This window comes from Rhinoderma darwinii, chromosome 1 (assembly GCF_050947455.1).
Source record: "Rhinoderma darwinii isolate aRhiDar2 chromosome 1, aRhiDar2.hap1, whole genome shotgun sequence".
NCBI lineage: Eukaryota > Metazoa > Chordata > Amphibia > Anura > Rhinodermatidae > Rhinoderma > Rhinoderma darwinii.
In genome coordinates, this window is record NC_134687.1 from 44,664,414 (window position 1) to 44,679,749 (window position 15,336).

General features: G+C 39.0%; 1 long non-coding RNA gene across 1 annotated transcript; it reads left to right on the top strand.

Annotated features, from left to right (window-relative positions):
- Nucleotides 1-1,237: 1,237 nt before the first annotated feature.
- Nucleotides 1,238-5,040, top strand: LOC142728997 (uncharacterized). Its single transcript, XR_012877950.1, has 2 exons — nt 1,238-1,318; nt 4,601-5,040. It is a non-coding gene; the product is annotated as an uncharacterized LOC142728997 (long non-coding RNA).
- The last annotated feature ends 10,296 nt before the right edge of the window (nt 5,041-15,336 follow it).

Here is a 15,336-nt window from a genome sequence, read left to right on the forward strand (position 1 = left end):
GGTACTGCAGGGGGCAATATACTGTGTGTGGCACTTAGGGGGCAAAATACTGTGTGGGCACAATTAGAGGGCAAAATACTGTGTCCTTGAAGGGGTTATAATAATAATATGTTATATTATTAAATATTATTATTATTATTATTATACAGTATGGGGGCACTAGAGGAGCATTATACTGTGTGGGGGCACTATATAGGGCATTTTACTGTGGGGGCATTATACTTTTTGTATGGGAATTTTTTTTTTATGTGGGTGGGGCACAGAAAGATAATTTCGCACGGGGCACCATCTATCCTAAGGCCGGCCCTGAATAGACCTGTCACAGTGCAGAGATAATAAACACAGTAATGTCACAGTACAGAGATAATAAACACAGTGATGTCACAGTAAAGAGATGATAAACGCAGGGATTTCACAGTAAAGGTATTTTAGACACAGTGATGTCACAATACAAACATAAAAAACAGTGATGTCACAGTAGAGGAATAATAAACAATGATGTAGGAATAATAAACACGGTGATGTCACAGTACAGAGATAATAAACACAGGGATGTCACAGTACTGAGAAAATTAGCACATTTATGTCACAGTAGACAATGTTATCACAGTAAAGGAATAATAGACACAGTTATGTCACAGTACAGAAATAATAAAAACAGTGATGTCACAATACAAGAATGATGCACACCGTGATCATGGTCATAGTTTATCACAGTACAAGGATAATATACAAAAAAAAAGGAAGAACAAACTCAGTGATGTCACAGTTCCTGTATAATAAATTGAAGTCATAAGGAAAGGTAGTTGCCACCCTTAACACTGCCATCACAGACAGTTGGTGATCTTGTCTGCCATGGCAGTGATGGTGCAGGGGCGCGACGATGAGTGTTGCTTTGGATGGCTGTTATGGGAATCTGGGTGCATCTTTGTTCTTGAAACATACACTTCGGACTCTATTTGGTTCAGCATGATCCTCCTTTCTGCTTTAGTCACATTTTGTACCTTCATACTTCACTTATGTCCCACCTTCGACACTGAACATACATATTTATGCAACACTTCTACTATCAATATTTTAAGTTATGTACTACTGTATGTCACTATAGCCTTACATGTACATTTGTAGCACAGTGATGTCACAATACAGAGGTAAGAAACACAGTGATGTCACAATACAGAGGTAAGAAACACAGTGATGTCACAGTACAGAGAAGAAACACTGCTATTCCATAATGTGACAGAGAGCCTGTGGGGGGCTTCCTCAGGTCCTAGGGCCCAGTTGTGACTGCAACCTCTGCACCCCCTCAGTGTTACTGGTAATGTCCAATGAAACAAACTGTATATAAACATTTCAGTTTACCAGTAGTGTCTATTGTGCAAAGAATACCCGGTCATCTGCACTGTTTAGTGTCAAAGTTAACGGGTGAGCTGTTAAGTCTCACTGAAATGAAACTTTATGTAGTGTGTAGATAAAAAAAAATTCTCAAGGTGGAGAATACTGCAAATAATAGGGCAGAATCTCTTCTTGGTTTTTGTTTGAGTCATTTATGTCTGTTTTGATATAACAAATGATTGTCAGGCGCAGCGCTGCTCCACTAAGCAATGTTCTGTGTTTAACTTAGTTTTGGCACTGATTTACTTTGTCCTAATACCCCGAGTCCATTTAAATACATTAAAGCAAATGCAATTGAACACACTCAGCCCTTCTCCAGCTTCTATCTGTGTTACTGTCAGTCAGAGTATTAGCTGCCCACACTTGGCTTCCAGGGGTGGCTTTCCTTGTTCTGCTTCTCACATCTGCAAGTGTGACTCTCGGCAATAATTCATGTGATATTTGAGAAAGGAATGAGTCAGATTGTGTAATCTGTTTGACAGGCGCTTATTGCACATGAATTAGGAATTTGAAAAGTTTGCATATTTTTCAATTAGATCTTCTCTGTGAGATAATATTTTGTATATTAGGATTGAAATTTGTTTTTGGTCAGTCCAATACTTTAATTAAAATGCACACGTTGTTATATATATATCTGAAATAAATCACTTTAAAAATGGCACTCCAAAAAGTCTCTCTTCAGTTTAAAGGTTATGGACACTTTTTCAACAATTTTTAAGTGCTCCAGTGCTTTCAAAATAAAAAGTTAAGCAGCTTTCAAATAGTATTGAGTTAAAAAAATGGTACCGTTTTTTGTTTACATCTCCTTTGCAGAGCTATGTGTCTCCATGGTTACAAGCTACAAACTAACCATGGTTTTAGTCTGATCCTGGAGTCATGTGTTACCTTTTCATCCGACTTTTATTCTTGCTTACCCACATACAGACCTTTTTGTTGTCATCTTTGATCAAATATAAAAAGTTTAAAAAAAAGAAGAAGAAGGGAATGGGGCAGATTTATTTGGCACAGAGACACGCAGGACCCGCTTTCACTGGACCCGTCAGTCCCCGCGGACCTGACGGATTCAGGTCACAGTGCACAATACAGCTGTTCTGTATACAGAATACAAAGCAGCTTTATCTCAAAATGTAAAAATAATTTTTAATAAAAAGTATTTTGAAAGTTGGCGCAACTTTCTAAATACTTTTTATTAGAAATTATGTGATGCAACGGCCTGTGTAAACATGGCAGCGATCTGCCGACAAACGAGCAAACACACGCTTGTCGACTGATCACAGTGTTTATGCAGCTTAAAATATCATCGTTGTCGGCAGTACATCTTCCCGTATAAACAGTGGATGTGCTGCCGACAATGATGCAAACTTCATGGGGACCAAACAATCATATTAATGATGATTCATCCCTATACAGTTTGCATCGTCCCATGTAAAATGACCTGTAAACAAGCGCCAATCAACATCTTATATCGTCGATTGGCGCTTGTTATGGGCTGAAATCTGTGTAAACTTCGCTTTACTCACAGTCACAGTAGAGTGGATTAATAAATACATTATTATGCAGTGGATTATTATTTAATACATGTTTTTTTTTTATTTGGATATGATCCCCGTATGAGATATTCCAGTTTCAGCAAGTAAAGGTTATTCTTTGTATAGTGAAAAGCTTTCCAATTTTCCAATATACTTTTTGCATCAATTCCCCGTGGTGTTTCAAGATCTCGGAATGTGGTCATTCAATAGGAACCTCATTTTTCTACTTCCAGGGGATGAAAATTTGACCTGGTCATGTGATGATCACACAGGTACATGGTTCATTAGGGCATGACCACACGTGGCGGATTTCCTCCGCAACTGTCCGCATCAATGCCGCACAGAATCTGCGTTGCAGATTCTGCTGCGGATCTGCACAAAATGTGCAGTAAATTGATGCGGACTAGCTGCTGCGGACTGCGGGAAAAGTGCTTCCCTTCTCCCTATCAGTGCAGGATAGAGAGAAGGGACAGCACTTTCCCTAGTGAAAGTAAACGAATTTCATACTTACCGGCCGTTGTCTTGGTGACGCGTCCCTCTTTCGGCATCCAGCCCGACCTCCCTGGATGACGCGCCAGTCCATGTGACCGCTGCAGCCTGTGCTTGGCCTGTGATTGGCTGCAGCCGTCACTTAGACTGAAACGTCATCCTGGGAGGCCGGACTGGAGACAGAAGCAGGGAGTTCTCGGTAAGTATGAACTTATATTTTTTTACAGGTTGCTGTATATTGTGATCGGTAGTCACTGTCCAGGGTGCAGAAACAGTTACTGCCGATCGCTTAACTCTTTCAGCACCCTGGACAGTGACTATTTACAGACGTCTCCTAGCAACGCTCCCGTCATTACGGGAGCCCCATTGACTTCCTCAGTCTGGCTGTAGACCTAGAAATACATAGGTCCAGCCAGAATGAAGAAATGTCATGGCAAAAAAGCAAGACGCATCCGCAGCACACATAACATGTGCATGACAGCTGCGGACTTCATTGCGGAACTTAGAATCTCCATTGAAGTCAATGGAGAAATTCTGCCATGAGTCCGCCACTGCTCCGCAACAGACAGAGCATGCTGCGGACACCAAATTCCGCTCCGCAGCCTATGCTCCGCAGCGGAATGTTACGCATCGTCTAAACGAACACTTCTAAATAGAAGTGGAAGTCAATGCAGAAACGGCTCCGCTGCGGATTAACGCTGCGGAGTGTCCGCAGCGGAATTTAAGTGAAATTCCGCCACGTGTGAACCCAGCCTTACAAGACACAGCTCTGGTAACTACTGTAAATGTAACAAGCCCTGCACCTGTGTGTCCAGTACACAACTAGGACAGATATTTATCCACTGAAAGTAAACAATAGAAGTTCATAATTGAATTACAGCAAGCAGAGATCTTGAAAACGCTGTAGATTTGATGCAGAAAGTATATAGGAACATTGCATAACTTTTCATTATACAATGAATATTTATTATCTGAAACTGGACAACCCCTTTAACATTGTTACACTGAGATATGAGGGTTCTTCTATTCAGCAGAAATTAAAACAAACGTAGCTACTAATGTGGTAAGATAAGTTCAATTTATCATTGGGGGAAATGGCATTGTCTTTGAATTTCCTTATCATGCCAAACTTCTTCACAATACTTTGTAGTAGTTTCTTACTTATATATTTGTCTCTGGTAAACTAGGTGACAACAATTATGGCTTCCATAGAGGTGATCACCATTCTTTCCCAAACTCCCGAATGACAAGTCTGCCTATTTATGCAGTGATACAGCAACAAGGATCCAATGCTACATAACAGATTGGCGGATCAGGACTGTAATTGCCATTCTAGCCGCCATATTAGCGGAAGTGAGCGCTGGCGTCTCCTAGGGAGGAGATGCGGGTCAGCGCTCACAGATCCATGGCTGCGGCCGTCGGGGGATATGTAATCCCGACGGCCCGCGGCCGTGGATGCTACAATAGGGAGGGTCTTTCTTTATATAAATGCAGCCAAAAACATAAGGAAGGCCCCCCGGGCTGTCCTGTGATAATGACTGTTAGGAAAGTATTGCCTATGCATAATGCATTGGCATCTAGAAGGACATTATAGTTAATAAAGCACAATGCAGCAGTTTGTAATGTACCGTATGTGATTTGTTGGCTTTTGGATTGGGGTCACATATATCAGTTTTGTCTGCCTGACTTCTTGTATGCCTGAGTCAGACACAACTGATGACAATGTTGTGCAGACATCTGGTGTAAATATCTTGAGAGAGAAATGCTGCATACAAGAATTCAGGTAGAAGTCTGGTGTCTCAACTAATGCCACTGGACGCAAAACTGTGTCCATAAGTAACATACAGATGTGTACAACCTTGCCTTTGCTTGAGTTTGGATAAGGACTGCAATTTCTTATGAAACCAATTCAATACAATTTTGCAACATCCTAGTAGAACTCTTGACAGGCTGCAATTCACATCACAACCACTGGATGACCACACAGACACATATAGCATAGACATCTCGTAACAGAGTATCGCGACATCATGTGGTCATCTCACGCCACAGATCTCAGGATATGTTGATATATAAGAAAAGGCAAGGAAGGACACATCTGTATGTGGTCCGTTTTGTCATCAATTTCCTTCTGGATCTTTTGTACTATGCTGAAGGAAATCATGACAGTCATGATCAGTTGTTTTTACTAAATATGCTGCAAGAAAAAAACATTAGTGTGAATGGGCCCTTGAAGGGTTTTTTCCATCTTTAAAAATTGTGCTTAGATGGTTTAACTGTCCATGTTGTGGAAATATTCAGAATATTAAGGAACATGTCCGTTCTTTTGCATTTTACGGGCAGTGCTCCCATACTTAGTATGGATGCACGGTCCGAAAATGCAGGCGGCCGGCCGTGCCCGCGGTCACGGGCCGTGATTACGGGCACGGCCGTGTGCATGGGGCCTAACTAAGGTGCTGTTTGTAGCTGAAATGCTTCTGCAATCCAGGCTCATATGCAGTCACATGTCTACGCGCCTGGCGTTTATATCCTTCCTGTGTGACGTTCAGTACTCTAAACATGTGGTTATCACCCCTCTCCCCCTCCCTATAGTGTACAGGGTGTCACACATCACGTGCCTCTCCACTACTCTCTACCCTGGATGGAAGGCTCCATTTCTGCTCTAGAGGGATTGTGTTTCACATGCTGGACAGCAAGTAGTTCAGAGTATATATCAGAGAATATCAGAGCTGTGTCTCAGAAGCAGACAGTGAGTAATTTCAGCACTACATTACACCTTGTAATAGACATTGCTAGCTGTAAATATGTTAGAGGGGAGAGAAATCATGAAAACTGTAGCCCTTAACATGGTAATCCCGTCCACAACAAGCCCTAGAAAAATGAAAACAACAGTGCTGCACACAGCTGGGCAACATAATAAAAATGAAAAATAACTACTGAGCTCATTTAGGGACCAATCAGAAACATATATGTACTTTTTGGTTTTTTATAAGACTGGAAAACCCCTTTTACTTGGCTAAAATTCAGATCCTAAATGCTGCTCTTCAGTACCATGAGTGTATGTGTGGAGATGAATGGAGCATTGTTACTTGCATAGTCTTTTCCATATATACAGATACAATAAATACATGTAAATAGTCATCCTCCCACAGCAGCTGTGGTCTTGGAGATCAGCTCTCACAGGTACATTTTATTTATGCACTGAAAAGTTTGAGAACATAGTTATTGTTTATTTTTTTCTACTTCTACTTTCTCCAGAAAACAATAAATGTGTATATTTATTTGTAATAATAGTGACACAACTAATACAATACTAATAATAGTAATATAATAACAGTAGTATAATACTGCTAATAATAATAATAATAATAATATAGTAATACTAATAATAATATAATAATCATAATATAATAGTAGTAATAATAATAATATAATAATAATAATAATAATAATAATAATAATATAATACTGCTAATAATATATAGTAATAATAATTATAATAATAATAGTAATAATAATAATTACTTGATTAATTGTAGGCAAAATAATGGATACCACTGTGTTAGCATATAAGACACTATGCATCAGCACAAGAAAATAATCCAGTAAACTATTACCTACCAGATAATAATTTTTTTCCATTGATAATAAATGCCTATTGCCCTTGTGTGTAACCTGCCCTTACAATAGTGACTGCTGAAGATGTGGGGCTATGCACTGGGCTGTGTTGACAGCTAGTATAGAGATTGCATAGCAGGAGCCAGACTTCACTAGCACAAGGCAAGACAATAGGTTTATGTTCCCTCTCAGTGCATTAATTCCTGGAATAACATTGCCAGTGTAGCCGGGGCTGTCATAAACACCTGGCACAGGTGGGTAAGCAGCTCTATTTGTAGAGCCTCTCTTATTGCTCAGCTGGGACCCTGTAAATAATCCTAACATTATTTAAGCTAATGTGTTTTTAATAGGAACATACAGTTTAATGGGGTCTTAATGAAATGTAAATAAGAATGGCACTACTGTTTGGGGCTAGTTAACTTTGTTTTCCAGCAGTTTGTTCTTTTCTCTTTTACAGCACTCTGCAGACTTTTATATGGCAGCATGATGGCTGGATGCATGTTCACATGTTGTTATGTTGTATGTTTGCACCCATTATAAGGGCATATAAAGACTTCATTACCAACCAAGCACTCTCAGGACTGAGCCTGTAACCCCACTGCTGTGATCTGCTGCTGTCACTCACCTGGACTGTTCTCTCTCTGTTCTCTCTCTGTGAAACAGCCTTGCGTCTGCACAATTTATCCCCTGTCCTGCCTTGTTATTGACATTGACATACAGTTGTCCCTAGCAGAACGTTTTATATATATATATATATATATATATATATATATATATATATATATATATATATATATATATATGTGTGTGTATATATATAGAAGTAATTGCTAAAATAAGATATATAAAGCAGTAATTGGTATAAACAAATTATTTTTTGCTATAGATATATAGTAAAAATACAGTAGATATGACATTGAATATACTACATACCAATATTATTAATAATTTAGAATAAAATAGTATATTCACTGTGTAATACTTATTATAATTAATACGCTCATAATATTCATCTATACATATATATAGAGGGAGATATTTATTACAATAAAAATAATATTCATATGTAACTTATGAAATAATTACAATGCTACTATTTTAAACTATTATTATTGTTGTTTTTGTTGTTAGATTCTCTATTTAAGTAAATAAAATAGCATCTGTACAATGACATCTTATTTCACTTCATAGACCTTTATGAATCATGCATACATGTCATTTTTTCACATTTCCGATAATATGCAATAGGTTTCTACACTGCACAACCGCGCAATTCTATATATATATATATTTATATATATATATATACACATATTTATTTTAAGAAAAAGTGTGGAACTGAAAAATCACACTGTAGCATAAATCTGTGCAGTACAACAGTATGATCAGGATTATATACAAGGGTCAAATGCTTGCAAAGAAAAGTAAATCGTGGTGTTTCATACTTTCGCACATCACAACTATCAATCCTTTCTACATAGCGATATGACTATTGGGAGCTAGAACCCGCTACATTGTATAACCAACAGGAGGTCCCGTACAGCGCTAAAGAGCCCCCCAAAATAGTACCTATATTATCTCATCTATACATCTATATTACTATAACTAACACCTCAAGTATTATCTTCTATCTATCTATCTATCTATCTATCTATCTATCTATCTATCTATCTATCTATCTATCTATCTATCTATCTATCTATCTATCTTTCTTTCTCAATCATTATGACAGCTCACACAGTAGAATGCATCGGTTGTGTTATATGTTGCAGATGTTGTATAATATCACCGGTCCCTACACACCTGTTTTATCAATGTATGCAGATTACTATAGTCACAATACACGGACAACACATCTATAATTCTCCTAATATCACATCACAGGCACATGTTCTGTATTCCTCGGGATCATCGCCACATAATATCAAATGCAGCAGAGCTAACCCTCCACAATGTGCCCGTGGTTCGATGGTAAACAAAAATGAAATCAATCATAATAATAAATTTATATATATATATATATATATATATATATATATATATATATATATATATATATATATATATATATATAAAGCCCTTTATATGGATTTTGTGATTTTATTTCAGTCCTTTTATAGTTAATAATTTCTATTCATTCCATAGACAAAAAGAAAACTAATGTAAGTCCGATCCTCCCACTGATGTCCGTATTTATTTTTGTAGTGTTTTTTAATGTAACGTTTTTACTTTACTCCACATGACTGATCAGAATTGTAATAATAAATGCAGAGTCCCGACAATAAAACATCGATGTGTTGGCGGGGTGAGTCGCATTATGTCCCTCTTCTTTGGGGCAGGATATAAATCGCTAGTTTTATTATATTTTTGTATTTGTGTAGGTGGATCCCCATAGAATGTATTATGTCCCCTGTTGCACAGTATCTATCAGTGCACTCTGCTACATATTACATAGTCACATCCCGATATCTACAGTATATTATCACTCTAGTATCTGTACTGTCCTCCTCATCTATATTGATAACCACATATCCACTATTCTATTCCCCTTTAGTACTATAATAAATGTATACCCCTCTCCAGACACATATACACCGGAGATATTATCTCAGAGCCATGCCTTTCATCTCACATATTTAACTAGTTGGTTTTGATTTCTGTTTTTTCTTTTGTGATTTTTTTTTTTATGTCACCGTTCTGACTGACATTATGGGATAAATTTCAGAGCTAAAAAAATAAAAATTGAGCCGTTAGATAATATTTAATGTTATTTAACTTATTTTTACATTATTTAATTTGATCAAGGCAAATGTGCCCCCAAAAAATAAATAAATATTATAAAGTGAAAACTTCAAATAAAAGAAAATCACCAGTAAATATTATTTTGTCCTCTATTAGTTAGTAAATATTTTACTCAATTACAGCTGTTACTTGAAAATATATAAAGCTCGCTCCAGCTCACTTTTGGGCACATTCACACGGATATGCAGCGGAATTCCACTGTGGACAGTCCGTAGTGGAAATCCTCAGCAGTCTTTTTTTTTTTTTTTTTTTGCTTTCTATAGCTTTTTCATTTACTTAGTGCAGATGTTGCAGAAAAATGCTGCAAGGCTGAAATCTGCGCCAAGTCTGCTGTGAAACCCGCCTCGTCTGTTTAAACTGTCAAATATGCAAATTTTGTTCCATAAGTCCCCCGATTTTGCCGCAGCAGAAAATTTCCGCCACGTCTAAACGTGCCCTAATGGCTGTCATTCTTAACTTAATAAACTTGATCTGTATTTATTTTTTGACAACTCCCCTCATTCTGCATTTAGTGAAATATATATACTATGGATACACACCTTGCTTCAATATAGGTGGACTGGATTTTCAGGAAAGCTGGGTGACGAGCCCAGTGAGGAGTGTACTTTCAAGAAAAGTTAGTCAGAGCAAGGTTATACTATATCTTGAAGAATACATCAATAGGTGTATGCCTAGTTGTTCTAGTAATGGGTTGGGAAGATTGTGGGTCAATAGCAGGTAGAGTGGGGGAGTTAATTCGGCAGGTTGCACTGATCACATGAAAGCCTGCAGTAATGTCACCACATTGTGGATGGGTGACATGCCTTCCTATTACTTTTCAGCCTAACAAATTTACTTTTCATCAACATGTGGCGTGTGGATTTAGGTGTCAAAACCCGGAGAATTAGAAATGGTAATTTTCCATCATTAAAGGTGAAATGTGATCTGTGACAACAACTGCTGCATGTCTGTGTGCTAGGGCAAATAATTCCTATGATTGGCCATCATTATGAATGTCAGGCGGACTCCATTAACTTGTAGAAAGGAATTATCCTTGACGTGCAAGTCCTAAACTCCAGGCTGCACAGGCATAGCATTCAGTCAGCTGGGCCCTGGAAAATTGCTGTTTTCTTAATGATCCACTGAGCTAATAAACAGGACTAGTATCACCCTGGAGATCTGAGGAATGACTGGAGAAGAGCACAGGGCAGAAGAGCGGGACATTAAGTACTCACACTATTAGTCTGATGGTAACTACTCTGCCTGGTCAATTAGATGTTCAGTTCCTGTGCCAGCCAAATTCCCCAGAAATTGCTGCCTTTCAGTCTCACGGATCCAGTCATGCTGCATATGAATACTATTTTCATCCCCAGTGAAGAGTTTTTACATTGCTGAATTCCTTCATAGAAACTGTTTTTCAAGGAAGACTTTTACGCCTGTTACCAAGGATCAGGACAGGTACCTAGGGATGTCATGGTTCAATTCAAGTATAGAAGGGTGCTATAAATTCAATCAGTTGAACAAGGTGACATGGATGAAGTTAGGTGCCTAGAGGATACATAATGTTTAAGACTAAGTAGTCAGAGGTGCCACCAATTAAGTTAGGTGCCAAGGGGTACTTTGGATCAAATCAGATGCTAAGGACTGCCATGGGTTCCCAGTCAAGTCAAATGCCCTATAAAAGTGCCAGTATTTAAGTTAGATGTCTAAATGGGTCACTGCCATGTATCAAGTCGGTTGTCTAGGGTTTCCAAATTCAACTCAAGTGCTAAGAGGTCCCATGAAACCAAGCAAGGTGCTCATGGGTGTAATGGGTCAGGTCAGTTGTCCAGTGGCATCGTGATTCAGGCGCATAGGAGAAGACTGTAGCACATCTGGCAATCTTTCTGCTCCAGTGCCAAGACAAACATTTGCTTCTAAAGGGTTAATGTTGTGGTCTCGGAATGAATTAGCTGAAATGGGTGTCTTATGTTCTCATCACTTAGGTCAATCTCACAGTGAATACAGACTGAGCTCCTGTGACTAATACAAATGTTATGGTGTTTACTGTGGAATAAGGTCACAAAGAATTCATAGGACGGAGAGGACCAGACAGTTCACTGGAGACGGCCATGATTGGAGTATGGGAGCACATGCAGGCCTCGAATTCTACACCGGATGTCTATCAGTAACGTAATGACTCTTTCCATAGTGAATGCGAGAAGATTAATATTACAAATCACCACTGTGCAGAAACTAACAATATGAAATCCTGAGACTCATAGTGCCACAGAGCCATGGTACAGTGCATGCTAATACCGGACAAATGATGGTCATTATAGAAAGACGGGGCCCAACCCATAGGCCACTGTCGATCAGTAAGGGTATATTCACATGAGGTAGATTTGTTGCAGAAATTACCGCAACTGAAAATCTGTTCCATACATTTTAAAGTGGTTGTTTCTTCATTAAGCACATCGATTTCGGCAAGCACCATTCAGATAAATGGGACGATTGCAGAAAGCTCTGCAACAAATCTGTAATGTGTTAATAAACCCTTAAAAGGGTTTTCCCACAAAACGCATGTATCCCCTATCAACAGGATAGGGGTTCCATGTGTGATCGCTGAGGGTCCGACCGCTGTCTACGGCAGCTCCATAGAAATGATTGGAGCACTGGTCGAGCATGCGCACCAGCACTCCATTCTCATTGACGACTTTGGAGGACTTTCGGTCCCCCGTTCTCCTCATCGTTGGGGGTCCCCCAGCGATCACATATGTATCCCCTATCCTGTTGATAGGGGATGATACATGTGTTTTATGGACAATAATAGCAATCTTTATTTATATAGCGCCAACATATTCCGCAAAACACTTTACAATTCAGGGGGTACAGATAATATCAGACATTACATAGTGACAAAACTAATTTACAATTCAAACGAGGAGCGAGGACCCTGTTCGCAAGAGCTTACAATCTATGAGAAAATAGGGGAGACTCAAGATGTAAAGTGCCTGTTAAGTACTATGGTCCAGCACCACTTTAAATGTAATCTTGAGTAAATTTACACAAAAACATCACCAATAAGCAATTGCCAAGTTGTGATATTCTTCCTTTTGTTAAAGGGGTTGATTCATCAAGAAAACTCCTTTTCCTGTTGAAGCAGCTCAGTGATCAGCTGATCGCTGCACATCCGGCTTCAGAAATTAGTGGCTGTTATCAGCGGAGAAATCTGCATCCTCTGCAGGGGAAATGTGGTAGTACATGCGGACCAATCAAATGAAAGTGAGTCTTTGTAATACATGGTCTTTTATCGTTGGTTAATCTTTTGAATCTTTTCAATAATTGCTAAATGGAAATGCACCTTGAACCTAGCAAATGTGTGCTATGCCAATCCTAATGTAAAATATATAGGATAATATAGCTACTACTATAATCATAGGAATACTAAAGCTTAACGGGGGAACCTATACAATCATATTGCCCAGATCAAGTGCTTATATACAGGTGACATCTGAGATTGTTAAAGGAAGATTCCAAGAGAAACTGATACACTGTGTGTAGGAACTGAGGGGTGGAGCATGACAAAGAGATTTTCTCTCTGTGTCATTAACCACACCCTCACCCCCTTCTCTATGCATAACAAAGTGTATCACTTGTGCCCAGAGTGTTTTTTTAAAATAGTTTACAGAATTGGGTACATTGTTTCTTACAATAAATACTTCAGCTGTTGCAGGACCTCTTTATGTAGAAGAAGTGGTAGTCAGCCATAGTGGTCCCATACTGTGCCAGCCACAATGTGCTTTCATATGCCAACTACAGCCCCTTAGACTTACCTCCTGCTCCTTCCTCCTGGACTGTCCTCCGCTCCTGTAGTAGCTATAGTCCCTTGCTGCTCATAACTTCCTCTTCCTGGGCTGGAGGTTATCACAGGAGGTAGAACTCCTCATGCTTCTGCTGAGTGAGAGATAAGCGGTGCTTATGTAATATACACATCAATGGGAAAAATTTAATTAACGCATTACATGTATATTATTACGGGAGAGACATCCAGCTGTTTGTTTTTGCTCAATAGAGCAAACAATAGTTTGCATTGTAATTCTGTAATATTGCGTATTTACTGCATTGTCTCTCTATAACCGTACGTTGTTTCTTGTTTTTACATAGGACTGCAGGTACACGAAAATCATTTACTTTATTATCTTTACTCCGATTCATCACAAATCAAAATATTATGCACAAGGGGTTAAATAACAAATCTAGTTGTGATCCAGTTGTACATTTAATATTTCATTTAGCATCGGATATATATCATTTCTGGTGAGCTGACTTTCCCACGTAGTGTTCCTTTATACAATCTGCATGTAGAATCTGAAGCATTCCCTAAATTAACACCAAAAAAAAAATCATGATTACATTTTGGAAAGTCGTGTATAATATGCTCCTCATACCTGACAGAGGGGATACAGGACATAATACAATAGTGGTAAAACCTATAAATGTGTACATTACAGGATGGAGTATGATCCCACAGTTATGCAGCGGATTTTATCTCCGGCTGGAAAATCCATCATTTTCTCAGTGACCCCGGTAATCCCTTGTGAAAACAGAATTACCCGCTGTAACGCCTTATCATCTTCTCCAGAACATGAGGGGTTACACAAGTTTATAGTGAACAATAAACTACACATCATTATTGAACATGGGGATGTGATGTCGTAACTTGATGAATACATTGTATGTATGTACTTACATATACAGTATATTTCTTTTTTACCCACTTAAAGGGGTTGTCCATTTTTGGCAGAAGAGTATAGTAAGCTGATCATAAGGAACCCTGCTGTTGTCCCCCCTCCCCCATGCTTTGAGCTGTGAGGGAAGCTGGCAGAAAGTGTTCAATTCCCCTGCAGCGCTACCACAAAATGAAAAATGATGAATTACATGGTGCCCATTAAAGGGGTTCTCCGCTTTGGACAATCCCTACTTGTTACAATGGTTCCTAGACAATAAGCTGATCACAAATGTCCTCCTGTTGGGACTCCCAGCGATCAGCTGTAATCTATAGGGAAACCTGGCAGTAAGTGTTTAATTTCCCTGCATCGCCACCACAGGGGAAATGAAGTATCACACAGTGCCCATTCACATCAATGAATTATTTGTGTCTTGCAGGACAGGACAGGTCCTCCAGAGCAAGAGACACTCTTTGTAACTACTCTACACTCTGGTGAAGGCGTCAGGATCCTGAACAGAAGACCACCCTCTATTAACTTCGAATTTCCTAGTAAGGGGTATGAAAATGGGTTCACTTAACAGGGCAACTTCTTTAAAAATCAATGTTCATGTAATGTGCAGACATGTTGGGTCCTCCAGACAGATATACGCTTTTTGTGGCCACTCTCTGCTCTGACTAATTGATGTAGGTGTCGGATGAGGAAACCCTATCTATTAACTCAGGATGCCTTAACCTCTTCACGCTCCTTGACGTATTATTCCGTCATGATGAGCGCATCGTTCGCACTCCATGACGGAATAGTACGTCACTGGA